At 43.3% G+C, this 12,793-nt stretch overlaps 1 long non-coding RNA gene across 1 annotated transcript in view; it reads right to left on the bottom strand.

Annotated features, from left to right (window-relative positions):
* LOC138258936 (uncharacterized) overlaps positions 1-11,227 on the bottom strand; it is a 45,715-nt gene extending 34,488 nt beyond the window's left edge. Inside the window, exon 1 of the long non-coding RNA XR_011198605.1 lies at positions 11,048-11,227. This is a non-coding gene — a long non-coding RNA (uncharacterized lncRNA). The remainder of the gene's footprint in view (positions 1-11,047) is intronic.
* Between the last annotated feature and the right edge of the window lie 1,566 nt (positions 11,228-12,793).

Genomic DNA, 12,793 nt, shown 5'->3' with positions numbered 1-12,793 from the left:
CGCTGTATCTTGTAAACAGCTTTGTTTTAGCAGTATATGCTTTATTTAAACTATATTTCCAGTAAAATCTAATAAGAGCTATTTGAACGTGTCAATGCTTGATGCTAGCAAAATATTTTCCCTTTTAATTAATTTTTCATTGTTGTCAGTGGCATTTAAATACATCCCACAGACTGCATTTTACCCCTAACTAATTAAATTACTCCTAACACAAACCTGTTTGCTGGAAACAAACACAAATACATAAAACAACGTCAATGCTATTATCCCCTTGAATTGGAGCTGAAGTTATCCTATACATTGTAAATACCGCCACTACACTGGATTTTGTACTTTGGTCCTATATACACCAGATAGAAGACAATGAAGGAGTGTGACAATGAGCTCTCATGTCTCGACGTCTAATTCTCTTAAACCTTCATCAATGTGCCTCTTACTATTTATCATGATTTGTAATTTGCCTCTATGTAGTGCTGTGTTGAGCAAAGAACGAATATTGCAGTTTTCTAACAGATCCAAAATGTATGAAACCGATTTACTATTATTCTGACAATCCGTGTTCTTTTATATAACATACCATAAGTTCGCATTGAGCATACACTCCTGCACATAATGTAAAAACAAACATCTCCAATCACCGTATCTATTTCCTGCCATGTTTTCTTTATTCTTAATTTAGTCTTCATTTTCTTCATTTTTTTACTCAGTTTGAGGAGCCCTGGATGACTGGTGACCTACGGCTCCTTAAGGACATCCTTAGAGCGTGGGGGCAGTGGCCACCCCTTGCAAGATGGCAGAGGCCAATTAGCCCTGTTCTGTCCGAGGACTCAGCATTTGTTAACTATCTTCGTAATCAGTGCCCCCTCGGACAAGGTGAACGTCTGAAAAAGGCACAGAGTGCCAGGGGCATAGACGACTGCAAGCAGGAGTGGTGGAAGCAGTCTGCGGAGCCCACTCTGATCATCGTGGCCCAACACACGAATGCGTGACTGCCAGCTGATGAGCTTGAAGCACAGCCCTGCAGTCCGAGTCATCTGCAAGCTCGGCGCACCCCAGTTTCCACTGCGGTGTTGAATGGATCTCCAAAACACATTGAGAAATCAATTCAACTGGCATGGGCTAGTGGCTGCAGCTCAGAGAAGCCCCTGGTGACACAATCGTGGCTGCGCAGAGAGGAGGGAGTAGCAGGCCCTCGCCGAGGACCAAGGTGAAGATGTGCTTGCCCCCAACGGTGGCGCTGGACACACTGCCCCACATATTTGCCACCCACATCAGCATAAGGGATAGTGGATGGGAGAAGACCCCAGTGGACTCCTTACCTGTGGCTGCAGTAGGTGCCTCATGGCCTGTGGGGGTGGCAGGGGGCTCCTGTTCTGCATAGCATTCCCCGTGCATGACCTTCCCTCTGCAGCTGCTTTGTTACTGGGCTGCATTGCTAAGAAAATAATGCACACTGTCGATTGTTCGCACTGAAACTGTACATCGCAACTTTTGTGCCCTAACAGGACTTCCGCTGCCTGAGCTGGGATATGGAGAGGATGATCGCTGCAAGCCTGGGTGCTGCACAGCACCTCAACTAGGGACCCAATGAAGTAACTCTTCTGTATAGACCCCAAACACCCAGCCAATCTTGGAGTTACTTAGAGCCTACCTCTTCAGGTATGGACTGGCAATAGGCTCCATCAGGATGTGCAGTGTGAAGTGCTCTCTGTGGAGCAGCAGTGGAAAGGCTGCGCAACTGTGCTGCAGCCTCTGGCACCAATGGAAGGTACAGGGGTCCCCAGTAGAGGTCCTTGGAGGTCACGGGGGAGCTCTGGGGATTATCTGGCTTTGTACTGAGCTTGCCCCCACCAGGATGTGAAGGAACTTAAACTACTCTGCCACCTTGGTACCTAATAGAGTCAAGGTGTTAAGGTAGAGGTGGGTACCAACTCAGTGATCGCCTGCCATTCTTCGGTGGGAACTCTCCACAGTGCAGTATTGTATTGTATTTTATTGTATTGTAAATAATTTGTAAAGCGCATTCTGGTCGTAGCATTGAAGCGATGATAAATACCAGTGAGTCGTAAAAATACAAAAACAGAAAGAGGTCAGACGCCAAGGCCATTCCATAATACCCCATCCTAATGGGAGAACAGGCAAGTTTTCAATTTCTTTCTAAAACCAAAATATGTCTCTGCCTGCCTGATCGCAAGAGGGAGGGAGTTCCAGAGTCTGGCTGCCCCCACCGAAAAACTTTGTCCCCTCCATCTAACTCTGCGTCAGCGGGGTACCGAAATAAGCTGTCTAAATGAAGATCTGAGCATCTGAACCAGCTGGTAGAGTTGCAAAACTGATCTAAGATAATCGCAGCCCTCTTGGAGGTGGGCCTTGTAAGTTAAACAGAGAGACTTAAACTTAATCCGTTTCTCCACCGGAAGCCAGTGGAGTTGTTTGAGGCAGCTGCTAGCTGATGCAGAGCAAGGCAGGTCTAAAATCAAATGGGCTGCTGTGTTCTGGATAAGTTGTAGTTTGTGGAGTGCGGGTTTACTAATATTCAACATTAAGGCATTACAGTAATACAATCTAGACATTACCAGTGCCAGAACCACCACAATTTGGAGGTTTTCCTGAAGAAAGGGAAGGATTTTCTTAAGGGTTCTTAGTGCCCAATAGCAGCCTTTAACCGTCTGGTAACTTGTTGCTCAAATGAGAGGGGGCTGTCGAATACAATGCCCAGGTTTCTATTTGAGGAGCGCGGAACTGGGCTATTACTACAAGACTCCGGCCACCAGCGGGGACTCCATAACCTACTATCTAATCCAAAAAAATGATTTCAGTCTTTTCCCCATTGAGTTTGAGCCAATTACTGCTCATCCAACTACTGATCTCTCTCATACAGTGATGAAATCTATCGGCGGTCTCATCCCAGTTGTGTGAGACCGGAATAATCAGCTGAGTATTGTCTGTCTACGACACAATCTGAAAACCGAAAGAGCGCACTAAACTGGCCAATGGTGCTACATAAAGATTAAACAGAGTGGGGCTGAGCGAAGACCCCTGTGGGACACCACATGGTAATTGAAAAGGGGTAGCCCTTTAATCCCCACAGGACACAGTGATGGATCTGTTGGTGAGGAAAGACTTGAAGATATCAAGTGCCCTATCTCTGACTCCTGCCTGATGCAATCACTGAATAAGACGTTGCAGGGATATAGTATTGAAAGCTGCGGAAAGATCAAGTAAGACAAGGATAGTGCCTTCCCCCTGATCTACTCTTCTGCGAAGAATATCCGCTGAGGAAGTCAAAGCAGATTCCATGCTATGAGCTTGTCGGAACCTATGTTGGGATGGATCGAGTCCACCATTCACTTGTAAAAAATCAGCCAATTCCATATTAAGGTGTCTTTCCAGGATCTTGGCCGTGGTGTGTAGGAGGGAGATAGGTTGCAGATTTTTTAAATCGTTAGATTCCTTGCCTGGCTTCTTAATTAAAAGGATCACAATAGATTCTTTCCAAGCATCAGGAAAGCACCCTTCCCTCAAAGGACGGGCGCAGATGGGCTTGCCTTAGGTGCGCCTCCGGCGCGCCAGTGGCGCGGCTGTGTCCCCAAAAGCTTGAATGCGGAAAGGGGAGCCGTCCTGTCGAGCTTGCCCAAGAGAAGCTAGACCGCCGACTGTTTTCTCCCTCCAAAATGGCTGCCACAACGCTGTTCAGGGAGGGCTCTGACAGGCCCTAAACCCGAAAAAAGAACCGGCCGTAGCGGAGACCAGAAGGAAAGAATATGTGGCAAGAGATATGTGTCGCTAAAAATAAGTGGCTTATTCCGAGGTAATCATATTAAATTAAAAACAAGAATGGCTAAAGTTAAAAGGACATTGAGCCCAAACTGTTAACAATAAGAGAGAGCGGTGCTTGCCAATAGTCAGGGTGTCCCAATGTTAAAAAACAACACGTGCCCAGCCAGCACCAGGGCCTGCTCCCTCTCTTGAGAGTCCAGTGTGCAATTAGAAGATAGCATTCCTCTTCTCTCCCTCAACAGGCTCACCTCCTGGTCTGCGTGTGTCACCCTCTCCACACTAGATGGCTTGGGGGACTGATGTGTCTGGTGGGTCCAGGGAGGCAGCCCTCCAACATAGTAGCTTGACCATTCTGTACCAGCAAACGGTTCATCACATTTGGACATACAGATTCCTCCAACCAGTCTTGCAACCTTGGGGGCCACAGACCTGCCATGGGGTGCAGAGGAGGTACAGGCCCGCCCCTAAACAGGGCATCAAATTGAAGATCCCAACACCACCATACTGGACTCAGGAACAGATTCAACAAATACATTGGCACCAACTACTGATTTGAAACTGGACAAGATACTTCCTGCAATAGCGGATACTAAATAGGAGCTATATGTCAGAGTCAATACAATCACAGTGGAGATGGGACTGCTTAGAGATGACTAATGTAAACTTACTGGTCAACACCACCGAGACTGCCATTACTGACTTTAAATCAGCACTCTCAGAGCTTGAAACCACAGTCAATACTCTCTCTGCCAAGGTACATGAACTTAAAACCAGGGAAGAAGACTCTGAAGGTAGGTCCCAACTAAACAATATCAGGATATTGGGGTTCCCTGAGGGAGTGGAAGGGCTGACTCCAGTGCCATTCTTCAAAGAGTGGCTGAGCTAGACTATAGCTCCTGTCCGGTTGTCCTTGCACTTGCTGCAGGAATGAGCCCACCGAGTTCCAACCCAGAAACTGCAGGTGGGTGCCCCCTGACCCATATTGGCGAGAGTGATGAATTACCAGGACTAATAGGGAACACTCCAAGCCACCAGAAATGCTGGACCTATCACCTTTGAAATGCACAGATTTACATCTTTCCAGATTACAGTGTGGCAGTACAGCGAAGGAGAGCCTCGTTCCTTGCCGTGAAATGAAAACTTCGATATGCTGGCTTACGATATTCCCTACTTTCCAGCAAAGCTAAAGATCATGGCAAATAACACTAGTTACTTTTTCACTGAAACCTTAGATGCCCGGGACTGGGTAGTAACCCCCCCACCTCCTACGGCACTCCATGGTGATCAACCAAGGAGAAGATGAGTGGGTGCAGCCAACAGGATTGTCACATGGAGCGGGCAATGGGCACCCCTACACCGGAGCAGGTAGAGGAGGATCTAACACAGATGTTGTCCATGGCCACATCCTGGTGCATGGAGAGACGCTTCCCACAATCGAAACCAGCTGATGACACTCTCCCGGAACTGGACTCCCGCACCTTGCAAAGCAGTGGCGGGTCCTTGGTGCTCACTGAAGTGGCACCTCAAACTGTTGAAGTCATCCGTCTAACATGATTATTTGATACTTACTGTTTCACTCTATAACTTCCCGCTTCTAATCCCCCACAGATGGGCTACAGTCCAGACCATACTCACTGACCCTCTGGTCCCTTGGTCATGGGTACCCGAGAAGAGGAGGAATCCCCCTTGCTTACACACCGCTCCCTCACAGAATGTGCAAAGAATCACTGGCCTTAGTCTCAGAGATGACATGGGTCCCCCTCACTGCTATTCCTTCTTTCTCTCCCGCTCTCCCATTCCCCAGCAAAGTTCAACTGCAGTGAGCTCCTTCAGCTGGCCACCTGCACCCCCCACACCCTAAGGTGTCCACAGAGTTTACGCTGGCACTCGAATGAGCATGACAAAGCTCCCCCAGTATGGGACTGTTAGTTCATGTTTTGGGCAGATTTCCCATTGGGATCCGCCCTGGGATGCGAGTTGAGGGGGATAGTTTTATTTACGCATATCACACATCACAACCGACATTAGCTAAAAATTATGCTTCCTTCTGGGGTCCGAGGAAAAATTGTGCCTTTGCTAGTGCACCTCCGCTCCTTGCAATTACTGACATAGATTTGTACCCATCCCCATTTCCTTCACAAAGACCAATCATATTCCAGATAGGGGTATTAACTTGGAATGTGAGAGGGCTGGGCACGATATGCAAATGGCATGCCATGCAGCAATACATCAGCTGATGGGGTGTGCAGATAGCGATGCTATAGAAAACTCACATAGCAAAAGATGAGGAGACTTGCTTCCAAAAGTGCTGGCGAGGGCAATGTAATTTAACCACTTACTCTGGCATTACAAGTGGCGCACTGGTTTTGGTTCAGCCAGGAGTCCCCTTCCTACATACTGCAGAGGAGATAGATCCAGAGGGTGGATATGTTCTGGTCGAGGGCCACCTTGTCCACAAGCCCATTCTCTTAGGTAGCATGCATGCACCAAACACAGTGAAATTGCCATTCCTGGTGCGCCTCACTGTTACATAAACGGGATGGGCATACATACCTTGGATCCTAGGAGGTGACTTCAATACAGTTCTTGAGCTTGAGTAGATAGATCACAGCCCCCACTACCATCCCCCACGGCATTGTCAGTGGCCACCTCCTTTGCGCAATGGCTGATGCACTGGTTGTTGCATGGTAGCTGGAGGGAACTACTCCCTAGGGGCAGAGAGTATTTGAACTACTCGGCCCCACATGAGGTGCACATGCACATGGACCGTATCCTCTGTCATACCATGCTACAGATACAGGTTACTGGGGCTGAGTACCTAGGGAAAACTTTTTCACATCCTAATCCCTTGCTTAATGGTCCATCTTAAATGGGAAACACCTCACACCCTGCCCCCATGTGGCAGCTTCAACCAACTATGTTAAAAGTCCAGCCCTTTAGAGAAAGCTTGTGAGAGACCTCAGCCCATTATTTCACAGATAGCTGGGGCTTTGCCACTTCTAGGCTCATTGTGTGGGAGGCATTGAAGGCAGTAGTCAGAGAACACTTCAGAGGAACTGTGGTAGGGGTATGTGCAGATACAGAGATTTACTGCAAGCTGAGTTGTTATTATGACCCCTAGAATGATTAGCTAGATTAATTCCCACAGCACACCTAGCCCTGGCGAGGCATCAGAGCGACATGCCCGCTTGATAGAGCACTTAAGCATCGTGAACTTTTGTGGTAGGCTAAAATGCATGCTAAAGGAGACAAGTCAGGTTGATTGCTAGCATGGCTTCTCTGTAGTGTACCTCCCACACCACCAATCAAAATGCTCATGCACACACTGACACACATGCTAACCACTCAATCGGACACAAACTAAGCCTTCAGTACATATTATCAGAACTCATACGATCCCCCCTGCATGGACAGAGAGCCATATATTGATGACTTCTTTAGAGATACTGAACTCCCCCACCTTGACCCCCTGTAGAGGGAAGTATTGAATGCCCCACTGGACATCCAAGAAGTTAGGGAACCTGTCAGACGTACTACCACCCAGAAAATGTGAGGCCTCAACAGCATACCTGTTAAGGTTTACAAAGCCTACAAGACTCTCCTGGCCTCAAAACTACTGGAGCTATATTGAGCAGCACCCGAGCGGGCTGCCTTAGAGAGAAATTCATTAGATTAAAGAAATTACAAAAAAAAAATCTAAATGGGTGGGTGGTGCTAGACTCAAACAATATTTTTAAATAAATAGGATCCCATGAGGCCTTAGATCTTAGAATATGCATGCTTATGACAATCTGGGTGAATACCTGCTCATGAAATGGGAGAAGGAACCTATGATTATTTTTATGAAATTGATGGATATAGTTATTGAAAATGCTGAATGAATGGCATCTAAATTACAAGAAGAGCTCTTGAATTTGGAAAAAGAGATCAAAAACCTAAACCTCCCGGAACCAACTGCTAAAAATTATGATATTCTAAATCATTTACTTACTAAATACCAGCAAGAGGTAAAGGAAAAGGAAAGTCAGAAAATTAGGAGGGATGAGATAGATTATCATAACAGTAGGGTTTTCACTTTTGCAAAGAAATATGATCACTGTATAAATAAGAATAAGGACCTAGGTAACGGTTACAGGAAGTACCATCACTAACCCCTCGGGTAGCAAGGGAGATGTTGAACCAGGGGAGGAATCTTCAAATCAACACACAAGTAAAACTTTTTTTATGGGAGGAGCAGAGGAGCAGAGAATCATGCTGGGAAATCAAAATATGTTCATGAAAAATGAAAGTTTAAGACGAGAAGGGGAAAAAGAGGAGGAATGGTTGTCCTGTTAATGGTTGAAAGGTTTGTCGCAGCAGATATGCATTTTTTGTTTTTTTTGAAGTCTTTGTATTATTGAAACCTCATTTCAAAAGAGGAGGAAGGTCATGACAACAAGAGCAAAGGCATTAGGACAAGAAAATGGACCAAGAGGAAATAGAGGTGGGAAAGAATCAGATGTCATGATCATTAATCTGTCTAATAAAACACTGAATAGTGATGTGGTATCATTATTGAAAGAAGAGATGGTATTTTGCTCAGGCAGAAGTGGAGACATCTGTACTATGAAAATAGATCTGTTTAAATTTACTAGGTGACTGATGCTTAAGAAATTCTTTAAAATGAATCCACATGCACAAGATGTTGCTATTAGTTCAATCATTTGACTATACAATATGTACATGATGCTGTGACACTATTATCAATAATGGAGGGCCCTACTATTATGTCTAAAGTGTTGGAAGACCTAGATGTGAGAACAGACTCCAGTATTGATGTGGATTGAAATGTAAATCATGCCGGACCCTGCAACTCACTAGTGTGAAAAGTATTGCTTTGTTTTTTCAAATGGTGAGCAGAGAACTCAACAGAATGAGTAGGCAGTGCAATGGTCAAAGAGGTAGGAACATTGATAACCTAAGTCCTGGTGAACGGATTGCTCTTAAACAACTACAGAACACTGACATTTTAATTACAAGGGAGGCTGATACAGGTGGGAATATTATGGTAATGAACTGCTCAGATCATGATCAGGAAATTCTCAACCAATTGACCGATACTACATGTTATGAGAGGTTAGATATTAACCCTATTTCTGGTTTGACCAAACGGATTAATACTGAATTACTAAAATGGCATGAGAAATATTTATTTAGAGATGACAAATACATGTACTTGTGAGTTGATCGACCTAGACACCCTTGTCTTTATACTCTTCCCAAGGTGCTCAAGGATCTCCCTTTCCCATTAGGGAGGCCCATTATCTCAGTGATTGGTGGGCCCACTGAAAAACTGTCAGAATTTGTGGATTCGTTTTGTAACCATTTGTGGTTAATCTCCCTTACCACATACGCAATACATCACATGTATTGAATATTTTATCAGATGTGGCTGTGGAGCCAGGTATGTGGATGGTGACACAGGATGCTGTGTCAATATACACAAGTATACAGCATGACAAGGGTTTAACAGCTCTCAAACATATGCTCAAAATGAGACCCATCACTTTACTTACTAGAGCATTCCGAGATGTTAGTATCAATAACAGAAATTGTTTGTTAGAATATTGTGTTTCTATTTAACAGTACATGGTATAAAGAACTACGAGCAACCAAAATGGGTTCCAGATTTGCTCCTTCTTATGCAAGCCTCTTTATGGGGCAGTTTAGGGGGTTCCAATCTGGGCACACAGAGAATGGAATGGTGTGAATAGATAATATACTGGAGTCTCTTAATTGATGACTGTTTTTATGATTTAGAGTGGTTCTACTGAACAACTGGAATCATTCTGTGCATATATGAACACAAATGACAGTAACAAATGAAAACAAATAAAAAAAAGTTGCAGCAAGCTCATAAGCAACGCACCATCCCTATTGATACCCAATAGTAAGAAATGTAAAATAGATCACAACAATGCTAATGTTAAGTTACAATAGGCGTGCAACTACACCAAAGTTCCTGCTGCAAAGAGGAACTAAACAGGGCTGAGGCAGCCCCACTGGAAAATACGCAAAGAGGCGGTGCACCGCAATGAAGAACAATTAGATATACTGTATAGTATACGGAAATGAAGCAAAATCCAATGTTCTGATGGTACAGGTGAACAGTCCTTATTTTTAATATTAAATTGCAAGTCCAAAATGTTGATTCCACACAGTTCCGTAGATGAGATGAGTTAGAATAGAAAGTGATGAAGTGAACAGACAGCCTTATATTCTTACAATTCCATAGACCAGGTAAATGTAACTCAAGATGGACAGTCAACGTGTTTGGCCCAATAAAAGGGCTTCTTCAGGACTGTAATTTAACCGAAAACACTTATGTATTTTGTGCTATCCATTGCATAAAAATATGAATATCTAGGTGAGTATAAAGATACGAATTTCAAAGGTGAAACGAGGAAACGAGTACTGTGTACCAACACATTAATAAAAGTGATAAGCCCGTGTAGAAACCGTTCCATGTCATGCACCAGAAAAAAAACAATCTTGTGAGAAATATGTAAAGGTTATTAAACGATGGATTAATTAAAAATAGAAATAAAAATAAAAATAAATATAAAATAGTGATGTGTATATAAAAATATGCATATACAGTGTTAGTATATATCCAATAAAAGGTGAAACCTCAACCGAGAGAGGAAGCATCAAAGTTTCAAGTAGAAAAAGTGAAGCGAAAAAACGTACCATCAATAGTATCCAGTCAGTAATACTAGTAACAAACAATGTAATGGCCTGGAAAAATGAAAATCAAAGGAAGGAGGGATAAGTGAAATTTATAATAATATAAAAACTGATAATGTCTTTCATGTGAACAAACTGTCATAAGGAAGACTATAAAGTAAGCACTTAAAGATGGCAAAAAGCTAAAGAACCACGTGCTTGCATAACCTGAGTAGAATAAATCATGAGAAAATGAGATAAAAGAAGAAAGAAAAAAAGAGGAAAAAAGCGCGTCAAACCATGTGGCACTGCAGGTCTAAAGTAGAAAAAGGGAAAGAGAAAGAAAGTGTTCCCACCAGCCATAACTATTTAAACCCCAAAAAGTGACATGTTAGGCCACCTGGGGAATCCCATAAAATGAATAGCAAAAAGACAAGTTCAGAATAGTTCAAACAATGAGTGAAGGGAAACTGGTAGGAGACGGTAGAAGTAAAAAAGCATCCAGACGAGACAAAGAATCATGGAATGAAATTTAAAATAAGTGGAAAATTGTAGTTCTTACCGCTCGTGTCAAATTGCAGCCTATCGCGTGCTCGGAGCGTTCGGTAACGCGATCGAGCTGTCATCCAAAATCATGAGGAGCCGATCCGAGTATGGTGCTGGCCGCCAAAATGAAAGCTACTTAAGTAAAAGCCTCCGGTCCGGGTGTGCTCACAATAGGCGCCCGGAACCCGGAAGTACGTAAACAAACCTAATGAGAATGGAAAGAGGACAGGAACGGCCGCCATCTTAAAGCAGGTCATAACGAAAGCTGGTGCATTGTCGAGGATAGAAATAAAAGAAGGGGAAATCAAGGCGACCGCCATGTTAGGGATGATTCATAACAATCAGCAGAAGGAAAGTAATGAATAAATATGAAACAAAAGCAATATGGAGAAGGTCAAATAATTAAGAAAAAAAGGGGGAATGGAAGACAATTGTGTTAAACTGACTGGGTACCTTATGGTACTTAAATAAGTGAAACAGTGAAAAGTAAAAATAAAAATAAATAGGAAAATAGAAGTGAGCAAAAAGTTATGACCATAATAAGTGAAGAAAGTAAATATATCAGGGAAAAGTAAAAGAGGAAAAAGTGAGTGAGGGAGAAAAGAGAGAAGAAGAGAGGGGGAGTGAGAAAACGGAAGACAGGTGAACCCAGACAAGTGAAGTGATCCGGAAACATATAGTTCATGTGAAAGGGAAAAATGTACATATTAATGAAACAAGTGTTAACACTTACAAGAATTTAAACAATGACAATTTCTATCACCCTGACATAAGATCGTAGTCATAGAGGTAGAGCAAAAACAAAATTCACAATGTAGCATAATGATTATGAACAAATCAGAAAAATAATTTAAACAAATAATGACAATGATATGGGTATGTTGCTAAATAAACAGCCAGATCTTAGTCATAAGGTTAAAGTAACAAAATAAGTTAGACAAATGATGGAAATAGTGTTGGTATATTACAAACAAATGACAAAATGTTTCCCGCCCCCAGTAACACGTCAACAATCATAGTAAGGAAAACACATGACAATTCGAACCCGACTTATACATTAGAGAAAGCAATGGAACTCATGATCTGTATTGTGGCCCAGTTCCACCGCTTGAAGGCGGCAGATCCAGCCCACCTCTTTTTGGCACAAAATAATTTCTCTGTTTCCCCCTCTGGAGTGAATGGGAACATGTTCAATGCCGTGAAACCAAATAGTTGGATGGTTAGAATGGGCCAAGGTCATGTGCATAGCGAGAGGGTATCCAAAGTCATGTTTTCTTATGGCTCATAAATGTTCCTGTATTCTAAGCTTTAAGGGACGTTTCGTGCTACCTACATAGACCTTATTGCATGCACAACCCAAAATGTACACAACAAATTTGGTATTGCAATTAATAAACTGGTGAATGGTGAAACTCTTCGTATTGTGATAGCAAAAATCCTTGGTTTGAAGAAGAAATGTAGCTGGGACATAGATGGTCTCTGAGGGTTAAACCTCTACGATAGGTGACCTTAGGTTTATTGGATATGATACCTTTAAGACCCGGGACATCAGTCAGTAAGGGCCAATGGCGTTTAAGAATTTTAAAGATACCCTGGCCGTGGGCCGTGTATCGAGTCACAAAGGATAAGAAATCCTTTCGAGTCTTGTTACTCACATGTGTTTTAACAATCAAGGTGTCTTCTCTAGGGGTGTTCATGATGCAATGAATGGCCCGAGTTATGATGTTGGCATTATAGCCCTTATTAATGAATCGATGTCTAG

The sequence above is a fragment of the Pleurodeles waltl genome, chromosome 2_1, assembly GCF_031143425.1.
Source record: "Pleurodeles waltl isolate 20211129_DDA chromosome 2_1, aPleWal1.hap1.20221129, whole genome shotgun sequence".
NCBI classification, from domain to species: domain Eukaryota; kingdom Metazoa; phylum Chordata; class Amphibia; order Caudata; family Salamandridae; genus Pleurodeles; species Pleurodeles waltl.
The sequence above is the reverse complement of the archived record's forward strand: the minus strand, read 5'-3'. Positions and strand labels throughout refer to the sequence as shown.